Below are 16,504 nucleotides of genomic sequence, written 5' to 3'. Positions count from 1 at the left end.
TGTGATATATGATATCATTTTTCCACATAAAGAAAACTCATAAAGAAATGAATGTGACAATTGGTTGCTTTTGGCGACACATATTTCTTAAAACCATTGTTGTATATTAGTTTTAGCAATGCATTCTTCCTAAATTATGTGGTAATTTTTTTTACCTTTAGTTACATTCTTTTACGTAAAACAGTAATGTATGATATCATTTAGTCACATAAATAAAATTCACAAAGAAATGAATGTGACCACTGGTTGCTTTTGGTGACACTTAATTGTTAAAACCATCATTGTATATTAATTATATGTAACATTTGAAACTTGAGATACGCTTTAATTTATGAAAATTTGACTTTTAGAAGTTGCCACGACACGGAGAAGGATGGCCACGATGTGGCGAGTCATTTTTGAGTTGCGAGTTGAATTGACATGCCATGGCATGGCAAGTATAGGCCACGACATGGTCACCGCTGATGACTAAACCTTACTTTTCTAGGCTTTGTGCCATGTTTAAAGGAATGAAGAGGCTTGGGTTTGCTCATCCTTAGCCTCCATCAGTATCGTAAAGCTTTGAAGAAACCTTAATCTCCTTCCTCTATTGTTGAAGCCCTTTTTATGTTCTTGGAAGTCTTATGAAGGAAGAGGGAAGAAAAAGTGACCAAGATTCAACAAGCAAGTCTTCATTCTCATCCTAGAATCTTATGGACCTTTGTAAGTGTCCAAGACTCGATTTTATCATGATAGGTTGCTAGATCTTGAGGTTGGGCCCTTAATCTTCATATTATAGTTAGTTGGATGCTGAGATATTATAAAGTTTGCAACTTTATGAATCTCTAAATCATTTGGTATGATGATGGTTTTGGATCTCAAGTATAGTTGAGTTTTTGAGCCATGCATGTGTTTTTATCAAAAACACTTGTTTTGACACTTTATGGCTTCAAGACATGAATTGGACATGCATGTCCATAAAGCACCAACTTTTATGATGTTTTGGTATTAGAAACCCTTCTGGAGCAATGCGCTAAGGACTTTCTAGAATAAGTGCTTAATGGGTGAATTTATGTCTTATTTAGCCTCTTTGGAAGCTAAGGTTTGAGATTTTTACCTTTTGGGAGGTTTTAATGGATAAACTTGGAACCTTTATCCTTATATACCATGTTTTGGACTAGATCTGAGCTTTAGAGCTCTGGGAATCGAAGAAAACGACTTAACCTACTAAGTTGTTGGAAACCCAGTGCCCACATCATGTCATTAAATCGCCACGGTGTGGTGACTAGGAAAATCACAACTTTCTTGAAGTATGAGCGACACGGCATGACGGTTTACTAAAGTCAACATTGGTTGTTAACTTTGACCATTGACTTTTGGCTTGAGTTGACTTTTGGTCAAACACCTAGTTTTAGAAGAAGAGCTAAGGGTTTATCTGGTATGACTACATAGGTAGAGCATAGCATGAGTATTATAGCAGTAAGAGCAATAGCAGTTGAGCATTGACTGAGATTCGAGTCTCCTCACCGTACTTGTAGGTCGGAGGCACCAATGTCGGTCCATTGGATTGTGTTATGTAGGATGCTAATTGTCTTTGTGACTCTTGCATGTATGATTGGGTTGAAAGAAACCCCATGATTGGGCCCATATTTGTATGTTTGGGTTGGAAGAAACCAGAGGACTGGGTCCACGTATGTATGATTGGGTTGAATGAAACCCCAGGGATGGGGCCATGATTGTCTGTAGGGTTGGAATATACCCCAGGGATAGGCCCAATTGTATGTATCGTATGTGGTACTTTGGGGAACTCACTAAGCTTTGTGCTTTCAGTTTATGTTTATGGTTGCAGGTACTTTCGATATGAAAGAGAAGGGCTCTGCGTGATGGCACAACATCCCTCTCATGATTCCGCACTTATGATTATTTTTACATTGATGATTTTGATACTTTGAATTGTGGTTGACTTTGATATATCTGATGTATGGAATAAATGGTTTTTTTTTTAAATTGAAAAATCTTATCACCATTTTGGGGATGTTAAAAGTTGGTATCAGAGCCTTATTTTGAGGGATTCGGGCACACATTCAAGTGTATTAGAACTCAAACTGAGGAATTGATAATTTTTCTTAATCAGCCGAGCTCAAGCAAGTGGTTCCCAAAATACCCATACCATGTGTTCTGATTAATATACCTAATATGTGAATTGCATGCTAGAGTAAGCCTCAGGATACCTTTAGGAATCATATGATAGAGTTGTCTGATTTATGTCATGCCTTTTAGCCTAGGAGGATTAGATGTTATGTGCTACATTGAATTGATATTGGCTCAGTTAATTGCTAAGTGTATGCTTTAAAAGATTAATACGATTAGGATCATATAGTCCTAAAATGATCGATTTAGCCTAATTTCATGTTCCTTAATTGGTTGTGAACTTAGGGAAGAATCATTATCCGGCAGTCTATGTGATCTCATTTTGTGTACAACTTGCATGCATAAGGAAACCAACAATTTTGGTTGAGATTCTCAGTATTACAGGGCAGTCGAGTTGAAAATTCCTAGGAGAGCCTAGAAAATGCCATAGTGGGATATGTATGTTGTTTATCATAGAGATGGCGTGTATGGATTTAGTAGGGTGAATTAGAGGATCCGATATGGTTCTTGAGGAAAGTATAGATATGTGTGGAAGGTAGTATTAGGCCCATACTGCTGGAAGCATAGGATTCGTACTCGAGTCAAGGACGGTCTTGGAAATTCTGAGGGACATATAGAGTTGAAGTCTCCTCGAGAATATGTTGATTGATTGAATGTTTATATTTTAGTTGATTATGGTGTCCACTCGAGGAAAGCTTCTGGATTTGGTTCTGGCACTGGTGTCGAACCAATGGATGAGCGGTTACGCGAGTTTATGGCATTAGACATCACTCGTTGTATCATGGAGGCCACCCCTATGATTTTCGCTACCATCAAGGAGGGGATTATGGAGCTTCTTAATGAACGACTCGGGGCCCTTCAGGTACAGATCGTTTTGGGTCAGATAGGAGCACAGACACCCACGTTTAAGGATTTTAAGGCTTATAGAGCTCCGGATTCTTTAGGGCTAAGGACTGTAACGCCCGTGTCTCTAGGCTAGGCATTAATAATGGTGTAACAGTCTAGGTTAACCTTTGTAATCCATTTTGAAATAATAAGAAAGTATTATTTGAGTATTATGTGTTTTATGCTTAATTATCTGGCTTAAATGAATTAAGAATAAAAATAAGCGTAAAATTAAAATATTAGATAAGCCCAATATCTATGAAGGAAGTTGTAGTGGTCGTGACAATGGTTCCGTATATATAAAGAATGTCGAAATCCGAGTTAAAGCGAAGAAGTTATGACCTGTCAAAGTTTCGTGACAGAACCAGCATGACGCTGTATGACGTAAAATATGAACTTAAGATAGAGCGATATTTAGCCTTAGTAATCTAAAAGAAAGTCGTAGAATACGTTAAACCAAGAGCGTGCATAACGAGAACGTCTAAATCTGACTCTGTATGAGGAAGTTATGATTTTTCTAAGTTTCGACTTAGCGGTATGCAACCTGAAGTTCGGATTTGAGATCGAGGAATTTCTAGCCGAAACAATCTAAACGAGAATCAAAGATCTCATCGATAGTAGTCCAACGGTAAAAATAAAGACGAAAACGGATGTCCGATGAAGAAGATATGAATTTCTAACGGAGTTTTCCTGTCCCGTCCTACTAAAAATAATATAATAAAAATCAAAATCAAAATTAGCTGACGGAGTCTAAACAAATGTTGTAGAGCATAATCTCACCTACGTGTGGATATAAAGAACGTCAAAATGTAGATCATATGCGAAAGTAATGAATATATGAAGTTCGAGGCACGCATCCCAAAATGGGAACGCCCTGCGTTCCACGCCTAACTGTTTGTCCTTTAGGGAACGCCCTGCATTCTGTGCTTGGCTCCGGATTGGACACGTCGATGCTGACTCAATGGATAAGGGATAGGATCGGAACCCCGCTCCTATGCATCGTGTTCGAAGGGAACGCACTGCTTTCGGGGAACGCCCTGCGTTCGTTTGGGGAACGCACTGCGTTCGCGGCCGACTCCAACCCTATAAATAGAACACAAAGGGAAGCCGTTTGTGGTTGCCAAATCTCTTCTCTCTCACCCTTATTTCATCGATCTACGTGCAAATTATATCCTCGAAGCCCCGGTATCATCCCGAGACCCAAAGCAAGTCCCGAAGCCCTGAAGATCCCGAGAAGTAAAGTTACCAAGCCGAAACTCTGCCAGCGAGAAGCCCGGTTTTTGTGAAGATCTTCCGGTTTCACTGAAGACATACTACTCTTAGAGTCATAGTGTTGTCCGATCATCTTCTGTTCAAGTGAGTGTATAGTCCCTTTCATAAACACGATTTTAATACAAGTATTGGTTGAGTGTATTACATCTATGTTATGAGTGAGTGTATATTCCCTTTCTTCTAACACATAGATATGAAGTATCTACTTTAGAATATGTGTTACATGTGTATAAATATACGTGTATATATATGTTATCTATTTATTTGGGATGAGTATTGAATAAGTATCTTATCAGTTTTTAAGTTGCATATGTATGTTGTTATCTACAAAAATGTTGGGTAGAACTTGGGTAGATAGTTGATGTGTGATAAAGTGATGAGAGGCCTCGATGTGATTGTGATCTAGTCATTCATCAGAATATGGATGACGACCACAAACTCTTTCTAGACTGTCCTGTGGAATGCTGGCAGGCTAATAAGCTATAGGTGTTGGTGAACTTGGGTGTTCATTTGCTGTATTCTATCCCCCCTCATGGTTGCCTTAGGACATTCATTGCTGAGGAAACCCCTTTGCAGTATTGTCCATCCCAATGAAAATCCTAGATTAGGTCCCTTGTGATAGTTGTTGTTTTAGGGACGTAAAGTGAGGATAACGGGAATGGGTAATCGGGTTATTGTTGGTTGGTGAAATTAAATATAATTATTTATTGTGGGTTGAAAACCCTATATGATCACCAGGATCCCAATCCTGACCCACTCAGTTTCTTTGTATTACAGGTAGTGGCGTGAGAGCATAAGTTGGAGAACTTGTGAAGACGTTTTTGTTTATAGACCAGTAGTTATATATAACTGTGTAAGGTCTATGTTTTATTGTTTATGCTTTTGTGTCTGTATTGGAACATGACATCCTGAGTTCTGATATATATAATGAAAATACATTTCTTTAAGAAATGCTTTGATAAACTTTATTTTATCATGTATTGTTTTGGGGACAAATTCCGCAACTCTTTTAAATCAATGGATTTACTCTGAAATTATTTTAAAAGCATAAATGAAACCGGTCATTTCTTGCCGTGATTTTGGGGATGTCACAGTTGGTATTAGAGCATTAGTTTAAGCGAACTAGGAATTTGTAGGATTTCTAGACTTAAACTTAGAATGCAATGTGAAGATTTTGAGATAGTGTCTGTTATATTTTAGACACAAACACTAGTTAATTTTAGGAAAGTTGCCTAAAATGCTTTTATGTGTTAAATGTTATATGTTTTCCGTATATGATATTATTTGTTTAGATCTATGGTTTGTTGCCATCCGGATCTGAAGGTTTATGTGTTTAGGATTCTAAGCGTATGACTACGGTATTAGAACTAGCAAGTAATCGTTTGGAGTAATAAGGATGATTTGAATATCTATCGTGAATGAGGATCTAATTTCACCTTATTTGGTGCATAGATCAAAAATGGTGAGGACAAGAAGTGGAGTTGGAAATGCTGACGAAAACAGGAATCAAATACATGTGATCGAGTAAGTGGTTGCAGCAGCAGCACCCGAGCCAATGACTATGGCTGGAATGCAAGTGATGATTCAAAATATGTTGGATCGTCAAATGGAAGAAACGAGGCGTTTGCTTCGACAGAATCGTGAAGAACTGTCAATTCACATGGAAGAGCCCGAAGTTAATGGAGGGTAGTGTGAAGGTGAGAACTTTAGTGGCATAATTGGTCAAGACAACCCACCGATAGTTCGACAAAACAACCAGGATGGAGGGAATAATGGATTAGGATGCAAGTACAATGAATTTTTGACTTACAAACCATCAACCTTCACTGGAAAGGAGGATCCAATCGGAGTCATGGATTGGATATCGGAAATGGAGCTAGCCTTCATGACGTGTAGTTGCAAAGGCAAGTTACAGACCATGTTCGCAGTGCGTCAGCTCAGGGGCGGAGCCGTTCGCTGGTGGAACGCTCTGGGGAAGACCCTTAGCCCTAATGAACCACTTAAACTGACATGGGAAGAGTTCTTGGTGTAGTTCAAGCGTAAGTTCTGCTCGGCCCAAAATCTATTAGAGTTGGAGAGCAAGTTTCTGACTTTGGCAAAAGGCAGCATGTCAGTTGATGATTATACAAACGCCTTCACCGAAAAAATGGAGTTTGCTTTGCGCATCGTCCCAAATGAGCTGAAAAAGGTAGACTGATATGCAAAGGGACTCCCATGGGAGTACGATGTGCCAGTACGTTAGGCACCTACTCTTGAGGCAGCTATTTAGGCTGCCAAGTCTTTTAAGGACATGATCAAGGGAAGAACTGCCAGCAAAGTTGAAGTTGGTGAAAAGAGAAAGTTTGAAGGAACTTCAGGTTCCAGCAAGAAAAGTAAATTTTTGAAGTCTGATTTGAAAAATTTTAAAGGAGGAAAAGGAGGCGAATCGAAATGGTGTGAGAAGTGCAAGAAAAAGCACTCTAGGAAATGTACCGACGATGTGACCTGCTACAAGTGTGGAAAGACGGGGCATTACGCCAATGAGTTTCCGTCCAACAAAATAGTGTGCTTTGGGTGTAATGAAGAGGGGCATATTTTGAAAGACTCTCCAAGAAAGAAGGAGGTAGCAAAACCCAATATTCCCCCAAAACCGAAAGCAAGAGCCTTTCAGATGACACTGGAAGCTACTAAAGATGAAGCTGATGTCGCTTCAGGTACCTTTCTCGTAAACAATTTTCCTGCCCAAATTTTGTTTGATTCTGGAGCTAACTACTCCTTTATATCGCATGAATTTGGCAGAAAACTAGCTTTTCCTGTTGATAGACTAGATAATGCTTTATTAGTCGAAGTTGTTAATGGAAAGTTTGTACCTGTTAGCCATCGTATGAAAAACATCTTAATCGACCTGAATGGGAATAAGTTCCATGAGTAATTATTTCCTATTGAACTTAACGGTTTCGACATCGTGTTGGGAATGGATTGGCTTAAATCACGACGAGATATTGTGCAGAAAGTAGATAGTCAAACTAAACCCGCTAGGGAAAGAGTCATTTATGGGGTATGAGGACAAACGCAGAGTAATTTCTAGGATCAATTCTCTAATGAAAGCTAGAAAGTGTTTTGCCAAAGGATGTACATCATATTTGGCATTTATGATTGATGCAAAGAAGGAGAAAAAGGAGATGCAGATCATTCCTGTGGTGTGTGATTATCCGGAAGTATTTCCCGAAGATCTTCCTGGATTACCGCCTGATCGACAAGTAGAATTTCGTATTGACTTGTTACCAGGAACCATGCCAATAGCAAAAGCACCTTATCGATTAGCACCAACGGAGATGAAGGAGCTGATGATGCAACTTCAGGAGTTATTGGACAAAGGTTTCATTAGACCTAGTTCATCACCCTGGGGAGCTCCGGTGTTATTCGTGAAGAAGAAATATGGAAGTATGAGAATATGCATCGATTACAGAGAGCTGAACAAGGCACCAATAAAGAATAGATATATGTTGCCGAGGATTGATGACATGTTCGATCAACTACAAGGTTCAAGCTATTTTTCAAAGACCGACCTGAGGTCAGGATATCATCAACTGAAAGTAAGAGAGCGGGATATAGAGAAGATTGCATTCAGAACACGATATGGACACTATGAGTTCTTGGTTATGTCGTTTGGACTAACCAATGCTCCAGCAACATTCATGGATTTAATGAACAGGGTTTGTAATCCGTTCCTTGATAAATCTTGGATAGTGTTCATAGATGACATTTGGATTTACTCAAAAATCCAAGAGGAGCATGGCAGACACTTGCGAGAAGTGTTAGAAGTCTTGAAGAAGGAGAAGTTGTATGCTAAGTTCTCCAAATGTGATTTTTGGATTCGAGAAGTCCAATTCTTGGGTCACGTGGTCAACCAATAAGGAATAATGGTTGATCCATCAAAGATTGAAGCTGTGAAGAAGTGGGAACAACCAAAAAGTCCCACGGAGATCCAAATCTTTTTAGGATTAGCCGGATATTACTGAAGGTTTATCCAAGGCTTTTATTCGATCGCTACTCCACTAACAACTTTGACCCGTAAAGGAGCTACTTATTCTTGGAGTGATAAGCACAAAGAAGCATTCGAATTTCTAAAGAAGAAGTTATGTAAGGCACTGATTCTTTCTCTACCCAATGGAGTTGAAGACTTCGCTGACTATAGCAATGCGTCTAGTGTTGGGTTGGGTTATGTTTTGACCCAAAGAGAAAAGGTGATAGCATATGTATCTCGACAGTTGAAAGAGCATAAAAAGAACTACCCCACTCACAATTTGGAGCTGGCAGCAGTAGTTTTCACTCTGAAGATATGGAGACATTACCTTTATGGCACGAAGTGCAAACTGTTCACTGATTATAAGAGTCTTCAATATCTCTTTAGTCAGAAAGAATTGAACATGAGGCAGCGACACTGGCTAGAACTACTTAAGGACTACGACTGTGAGATACTTTACCACCCCAGTAAAGCAAATGTTGTCGCAGATGCTCTCAGTCGGAAAGTCAATCTTGAGAAAAAAAAAAGGCCAAGAGCGTTGAGGATAGAAGTTGTCTCGACAATTGTGGAGAGTATAAAGAAAGCTCAAGAGCAAGCTTCTAAAAAGAATGACCGGAAGGAGGAACGGTTGGGTAAAACGTTGGTGTTCAGTACAAACGGTCATGGATTGAAGGTATTCCAAGATCGTATTTGGGTACCTAAGTCAGGAGGAATAAGAGATCTTATGATGGAAGAAGCTGACAAAACCATGTACTCAATTCATCCTGGCAGCACTAAAATGTATAGGGACCTGAAACCCTATTAGTGGTGGCCGACGATGAAGCTTGATATTGCAAAGTACGTGGCAGAGTGTGTGACTGTGCTAGAGTCATGGCACAACATCAAAAACCATATGGGAGTTTAGAACCTTTACCTGTCCCTATGGGTAAATGGGAAGACATTGCTATGGATTTTGTTACTAAATTGCCCACAACAAAGAGTGGTCACGACATGATTTGGGTGGTCGTGGATCGCTTCACTAAGAGTGCGCATTTCATAGCAGCCAATGAGAAATGGTCTATGGATAAGCTTGTGAATTCTTACGTAAAAGAAATTGTGAGGCTTCACGGTGTTCCATTAACGATTGTGTCAGATCGTGACAACCGTTTCACCTCGCGATTTTGGAAAAGTCTACAAGATAAATTGGGTACCAAGTTGTGTTTAGGTACAGCTTACCATCCACAAATTGATTGTCAGAGCGAACAAACAATACAAATGCTTGAAGATATGCTGAGAGCATGTACCCTGGAATTCCAAGGCAACTGGGATGAACATTTTCCTTTGGTAGAATTTTCCTACAATAATAGTTTCCACTCGAGCATTAAGATGGCACCTTATCAAGCTATGTACGGAAAAAAATGTCGTACGCCGTCTTGTTGGCTTGAGGTTGGGGAAAAGCAGTTTATGGTACCCGAGATAGTCCATCAAACTGCTGAAAAGTTGAAAAAAATTAGGGAGAGAATGTAAGCAGCTCAGGATCATCAAAAGAGCTATGCTGACAATAAGCAAAGACCGATGACTTTTGAAGCTCAACCTATCTCAAGATTAACAAATAAATACACTAAAATGTGTTGATAACACTAAAATCACCATCATTCCTCCACCATTTTAGTGCAATTCTTAATTAACTAAAAGCAAACACAAATCAAACTCATGCATTAATGAAACTATCTTGAAGATTGAATTTTCATATTAGTATAACATACATGTCAAATACTCGAGAATAAGGGTGTCCTAAGGATTAAACCCCTCAAATCATTTGAGTAACTGAAGATACTACACACAAAAGTTAAACATTATATATAATGTTTCATACTTGGCACTATTACCACGATGTGTCTTATCCATTCATGAGTGCATAAAAGCATAGCCCAAGCTTTTTGAAGCTACATCACTTCACACTCACAAAGGTAGTCCTTTTCTATCATGCACCTATTAATTCACTTTTTCAAAAGAACTATTAAGAACTTAATCAACCTATTTTAACTATACAGGTTATAAGCACTTACTTGGGATGTAGTAACAAAATAGTGATCCAATCTCAATAAGCAAGCTTTCCACATTTAATTTAACTTCTAACACTGTATTAGAAGGGAATTGAGTATCCTACCTAAGGAGATATTAAGTGGGACTTAAACCCATCCCTATAACTGACTTCTTTACCAAGTCTCCAATTAACCCATTCTTCAAGCGATCAGATAAGTTTTGTTGAGATTGAACAAACTCTATAGAGATAATACTATGACTAATAAGTTTACATATTGTGATGTTCCTAACACCCAATTGTAACATTCATAATATATGTGTATGTTCCTTTTAACCCCTATTTGTAAGTTCTTTTCATTATTGGTCCCTAGCCAAGTACGCTATGTTTACTCTATGAGTACGTTGAGCATACTAGCTCGAAGATTGGATAAGGAGGCACCCACGTATGTTGGGTGTCCGCTGAGCGTACGCTAAGCAGGGGCAATCCATAATTTTTAGGGTTTGTGCCCTATTTAAACAAAATATGTTGCATTGGGTGCATCTTATGGTCCGCCTTCACTTCTCCAAACCCTAAGAACGAAACCCTTATCTTCATTAAGTATTTGTGAGAATTTTTGTGATTTTTGTGGTGTTTTTGTGCCTCTTTAAGGAAGTGAAGCTTCGTGGTAAGGCTTTGGTGGACTTGGAGCTTGAAGATCCAGGATCTTCATCAACTTTTCAAGCTATTTGAGGTATAAAGTTTACAATAAGTTTACATATTGTGATGTTCCTAACACCCAATTGTAACATTCATAATATATGTGTATGTTCCTTTTAACCCCTATTTGTAAGTTCTTTTCATTATTGGTCCCTAGCCAAGTACGCTATGTTTACTATATGAGTACGTTGAGCACACTAGCTCGAAGATTGGATAAGGAGGCACCCACGTATGTTGGGTGTCCGTTGAGCGTACGCTAAGCAGGGGCAATCCATAATTTTTAGGGTTTGTGCCCTATTTAAACAAAATATGTTGCATTGGGTGCATCTTATGGTCCGCCTTCACTTCTCCAAACCCTAAGAACGAAACCCTTATCTTCATTAAGTATTTGTGAGAATTTTTGTGATTTTTGTGGTGTTTTTGTGCCCCTTTAAGGAAGTGAAGCTTCGTGGTGAGGCTTTGGTGGACTTGGAGCTTGAAGATCCAGGATCTTCATCAACTTCTCAAGCTATTTGAGCTATAAAGCTCCTAACTTAATGGTTCTTTATGCTAGATCTAGTTTAGGGCTTTATTTGTGTGCTTTTGGGTCTTTTAAACCCTGTTTGGAAGTATGGGCTACTCCGGCAGCTTAGGATAATAGATCTAGGCTTTTCTGAGGTCCATTGTACATAAAAAGGATAAGTTGATGGGTTTAACTCAACCATTCAAGGCTTATGTTCTTCTTAATGGAGTTCAGATGCTAGAATTGTACATTGGGTGTTTTTATCCATGTAGAGGCTTAAAGTCATCGACTTTAAGGTATAGGACCTTCATATGATGTTAGTTTGAGGGTTGGATGTTAAGTTCTTAAGAGGTTAAGACGTTTGATCAAGGACTTTGAATCAGGCCAGTATGCAGGTCATACTCTTGAGTACACCGAGCATACTGGGTCCAAGCACCGTCTCCTGATCAATCGCATACGTAGGGCGTACGAGCATTGTACGTCAAGAGTACACTAATCAGTGGGCTGATGGAGTTGTGGGTTTGCTTTATTTGAGATTTGTTTTGATTGGTCTTGGACCCTTAACTTCTATGGATCATTTCTGGACTTTGGGATTTTATTGGACATTGGGCCTTCTCGGATTGGGCCATAATGGACTTTGAGTGCCACTTAGTATTTTAGACAATATTGGGCTTTTGGAGTTGTTGGCACGGGCCTTAGCTATTGGGCCAAGTAAGGAAAGGGTAAAATGCTCTTTTATCCTTGGAGTTGGACTGATGAATGAGATTCATAGCCTTGGTTTATGGCCCAACTTATTAATTGGGTTTTATTTGATTGGTTAGTGCGGGGATTTTCCAGATCAGCAGTCTGAGCTTTTATTTGAGATATTCGGTAGCTTGAGGTGAGTTTCTTCATTGTACTTGGAGGGTCGAAGGCACCAATTCCAGCCTATGATTTGGTATTGATAGGATGCGAGTTGTGTGTGAGAGTCTTGCATGTGTTGTATGTGATATGTATACCGTGCGGGGCCTGATGCCAGGCGAGGCCTAATGATAGTATTGTATGCTATTTGTCTTAGTGATTATTGTATGTGTTTATGTCTATATATATATATATATATATATATATATATATATATATATATATATATACCAGGCAGGGCCCGATGCCAGGTGAGGCTTGATGGTTGTGATGAGGCGGGGCCCATCTCATGATATTGACATATTTGTTCCGAGCGGGACGCAATGTCGGGTAGGGCCTGATGGGTGTTGGGCAATGTCCCATTGTATGTTAAATATGTATGGTATGTGGTGTTTTGGGTAACTCACTAAGCTTCATGCTTACGGTTTTCAGTTTATGTTTCAGGTACTTCCAAATCAAAGGGGAAGAGCTCGGGTGATCGCATCGCACACACTATATTGTTGCGCATTTTATTTGACTCTGATGTATTTGGAAGTTTGGTCATACTCTGGTTCTATTATGGTTTTATGAACACGTTTTGAATGATGGTTTTATTATTCTAAAAATTGAAATTTTTGGTCTTAATGTTTGGGACGTTAGAAGTTGGTATCAGAGCCTTGGTTTGAGGTAGTCAGGCACACTATCGGGTGTTTCTGAACTGAAACTGAGGATTTGGTAGATTTTTTTAATAGGAATGTTTTATAAAATGAATTTTCTACCAAAACAAAAGGGTGTGGTGAATGCAATCGACCAAGCTCAAGTAAGTTTTCCCAAAATACCCATACATATTTTTTGATATATTTGATCTGTGAATCTGTGAATCACATGCTAGATTAGGGCTAAGGATCTAGGAGAGATGCCTTTGTATGCCTACAATATGAGCTTGTAGACTTTCATTCTAGTACTGATCAGTCAGTGATAGGATCGCCTATTTACGTTAGGCTTTATTTTGATTACTCAATGCTCGAATGTTGCTTGCTTTGTGATTTTTAGGAGTTCTCATTAAGTTCAGCTAAATAGTAAGCGAATATGCTAAGTTACATATTATTAAGACTAAATAATTTTAGAAGATTAGGTTTTAACTCTATTACAGACCTCTTGTTTTAGTCCAACCGTTGTAGTGTGAGACCTTTCATTCGAAGAATTATTTGTTGTTGGTGATATGTAATTATATTTATGAGCTAGTTAGAGGGTGTTAGAGGGAGATCCTTCTGCAACTAGTGGCAGAGAGTGGTGTGGTGATTGCCCTAGGAAAACCTAGGCAGAGATTCGGTGTTGGGAGCATTATCTTGTTGAGAGTTGTATGTAAAGATAAGGGAGTGACTTTGAGGATTCGTGATCCTTGAGGAAAGTATGGATATATGTGGATGGTAGTATGGGCCCATAGTACTGGAAGCAGAGGATCCGTACTTGAGTCAAGGAAAACGACGATGATACCAGGAAGCTTTTAGAGAATGGGACTCCTCGATGTATGTATGTAAGTATGTATATATATATATATATATATATATATATATATATATATATATATGTATACTTTGATGTTTTGTGCGGTTTATTTTCAGTATGGTGGCCACACAAGGAGGCTTTGGCAGTGGTTATGGTTCAGGCTCTAGAGTGGGACAATTGGATGAGCATATGTGGGAGTTCATTTCGTCTGCGATCACCCCGTAACATACTTGAACAGACTCCTAGAATCTTTGGTATGGTCAAGGAGGGTATCCTGGAGATTTTGGATGAGCGATTGGGCGCTTTTTGTTTTAAGATAGTGGCATTGATGGGAGCTCACGTTGAATTTCAGGGAGTTCCGAGCATGTGGGGCTCCATAGTTCTTCGGGGAGAAGGAACCGGTCGCGAGCATACATTGGTTAGCAGACGCTAATGCCTTCCACACTAGCAACTATCCCGGTATGGCAAAGGTCGGACTTGTTTCCTGTCTTATGAAAGACAACGCTCGAGATTGGTGGGAGGAGGTTGGACGCGCCATAGGGGACGAGGCGGTTGATTCGATGTCATGGGATGACTTTGTAACGAGGCTTCTAGCTAAGTTTGCACCGGTTATTAAGGTGCAGTAGTTGGCGAGGGAGTTTCAGGACCTTCACCGGGCTACTGAGATGGTGGTTGAGATCACCGCTATGATCCATGAGAGGGTGTTGTTGGTTCCGCAATATGTGACGAATTAGGAGATGAAGAAGCAGACATACCATGAGATGTTCAGGAGTGATATCCGACAGTTTATGAGTTGATCCAGTTGCAGGATACTGGAGGATATGATTGTGAGATCCAGAGAGAGAGTTTGACTTGGAGATGGAGAGGAAGAGGAAGCTAGATCAGGTTTAGGGTTCAGGAAGTTCGAGCAAAAGGCCTAAGGTTTTTTATTCGAGATCGAGAGGCCAGCAGAGCCAGAGCCGCTGTGGAAAGTGCGGCAAGACAGGCGATGAGGCATGCAGGGTGGGTGGTTCTTGATGCTTTAAGTGCGGCAATACAGGTCATTTTAGCAGGGATTGCACTGTCACCACTACCACTACCCAGACATCTTATCTGATTTGCTTTAATTGCAATTATAAGGGCCATAAAAAGTCTAATTTCCCGAGTTTGGCAGCAGCGGGACAGTGGTATCACCCACTCCAGCGACTCTATGGATTAATGATGGTTACCAGAGCAAGGTGGATGCGCCTCTTATGAGGACCAGGGCTTTTCAGCTACAACCGAGGAGGCTCGGGCAGCACCTGATGTGGTTACGGGTATGTATCTTCTCCTTATCTCTTTATTTATGTTGATTTTTCTTCTTATATTTGTGTATTTTGTTTTAGGATCGTTCCTTGTGAACGGTATCTCTACCTTAGTATTGTTTGAGTCGGGGGTTACCCGATCTTTTATATCGCTTGCGCTTAGCAAGAGGTTTCTTGGTGCTATGGGGGAGCTGGATTGTCCACTATAGGCTGAGATTGTGGATGACTGATCTGTCCGAGTGTCGAGGGTTCATCGAGGTTGTATTCTGGAGATGTTCAACGAGCAAGGTCCAATTGATTTTGTTCCTATTCCTTTGCGCGGGAACAATGTTATTGTAGGGATGGACTGGTTGAGCCCCAATGGAGCAGTGATTGATTGAAAGCATCAGATGGTACGCATTCGTACCCCAAGTGGGGGAGAGTTAGTGGTTCAGGGAGAGAGTGCTTAGTGTGGGCTGATTCTATGTTCAGCAGCTAGGGCCAAATGTTATCTTCAACCGGGTTGTTTCGTATATGTTGCCTATGTTATGGATACCAGGAGACGGGTAAGGCGACTGTGGATGATGTTCTGGTTTTTCGGGAATACTCGGATGTGTTTTTCGAGGAATTTCTTGGAGTGCATCCGAAGGGGAAGGTGGTGTTTAAGATTGACTTAGTTCCTGGTGCGGATCTGATAGCCAAAGGACCGTATCGGTTAGCTCCTACAGAGACACATGAGTTGTCTACATTGTTGTAGGAGCTGTTAGACAAGGGGTTCATTCTACTGAGTAGTTTACCATGGCGAGCGTTGATCCTATTTGCGAAGAAGAAGCATGGGTCACATCTGATGTATATTGACTACTGGGAGTTGAATAAGCTAAAGGTGAAGAACTATTATCCACTCCCGAGGATTGATGATTTGTTTGACCAACTTTAGGGTGCATCTTAGTTTTCCAAGATTCATCTACGTTCGAGTTATCACCAGATGAGGGTCAGAGAGGATGATGTGTAGAAGACAGCCTTTCGGACTCGTTATGGTTATTACGATTTTGTAGTGATGCCCTTTAGGTTCACCAAGGCTACATTCGCGTTCATGAACCTCATGAACCACATATGCAGGCCGATGTTGCATCGGTGTATGATTGTATTTATTCATGACATCCTGGTGTATTCCAAGACCTAGGAGCTGCTTGAGGAGCATCTAAGGGAGGTATTGGAGACTATGAGGAGGGAGAGATTGTATGAGAATTTCTCCAAGTGTGAGTTCTGTTTACACGAGGTGCAGTTTATGAGGCACCTTGTCAACCAAAACGGTATTCTGGTTGATCCGAACAAGG

Source organism: Lactuca sativa, chromosome 3, assembly GCF_002870075.4.
Source record: "Lactuca sativa cultivar Salinas chromosome 3, Lsat_Salinas_v11, whole genome shotgun sequence".
In the NCBI taxonomy this organism is placed as follows: Eukaryota; Viridiplantae; Streptophyta; class Magnoliopsida; order Asterales; family Asteraceae; genus Lactuca; species Lactuca sativa.
The sequence above is the reverse complement of the archived record's forward strand: the minus strand, read 5'-3'. Positions refer to the sequence as shown.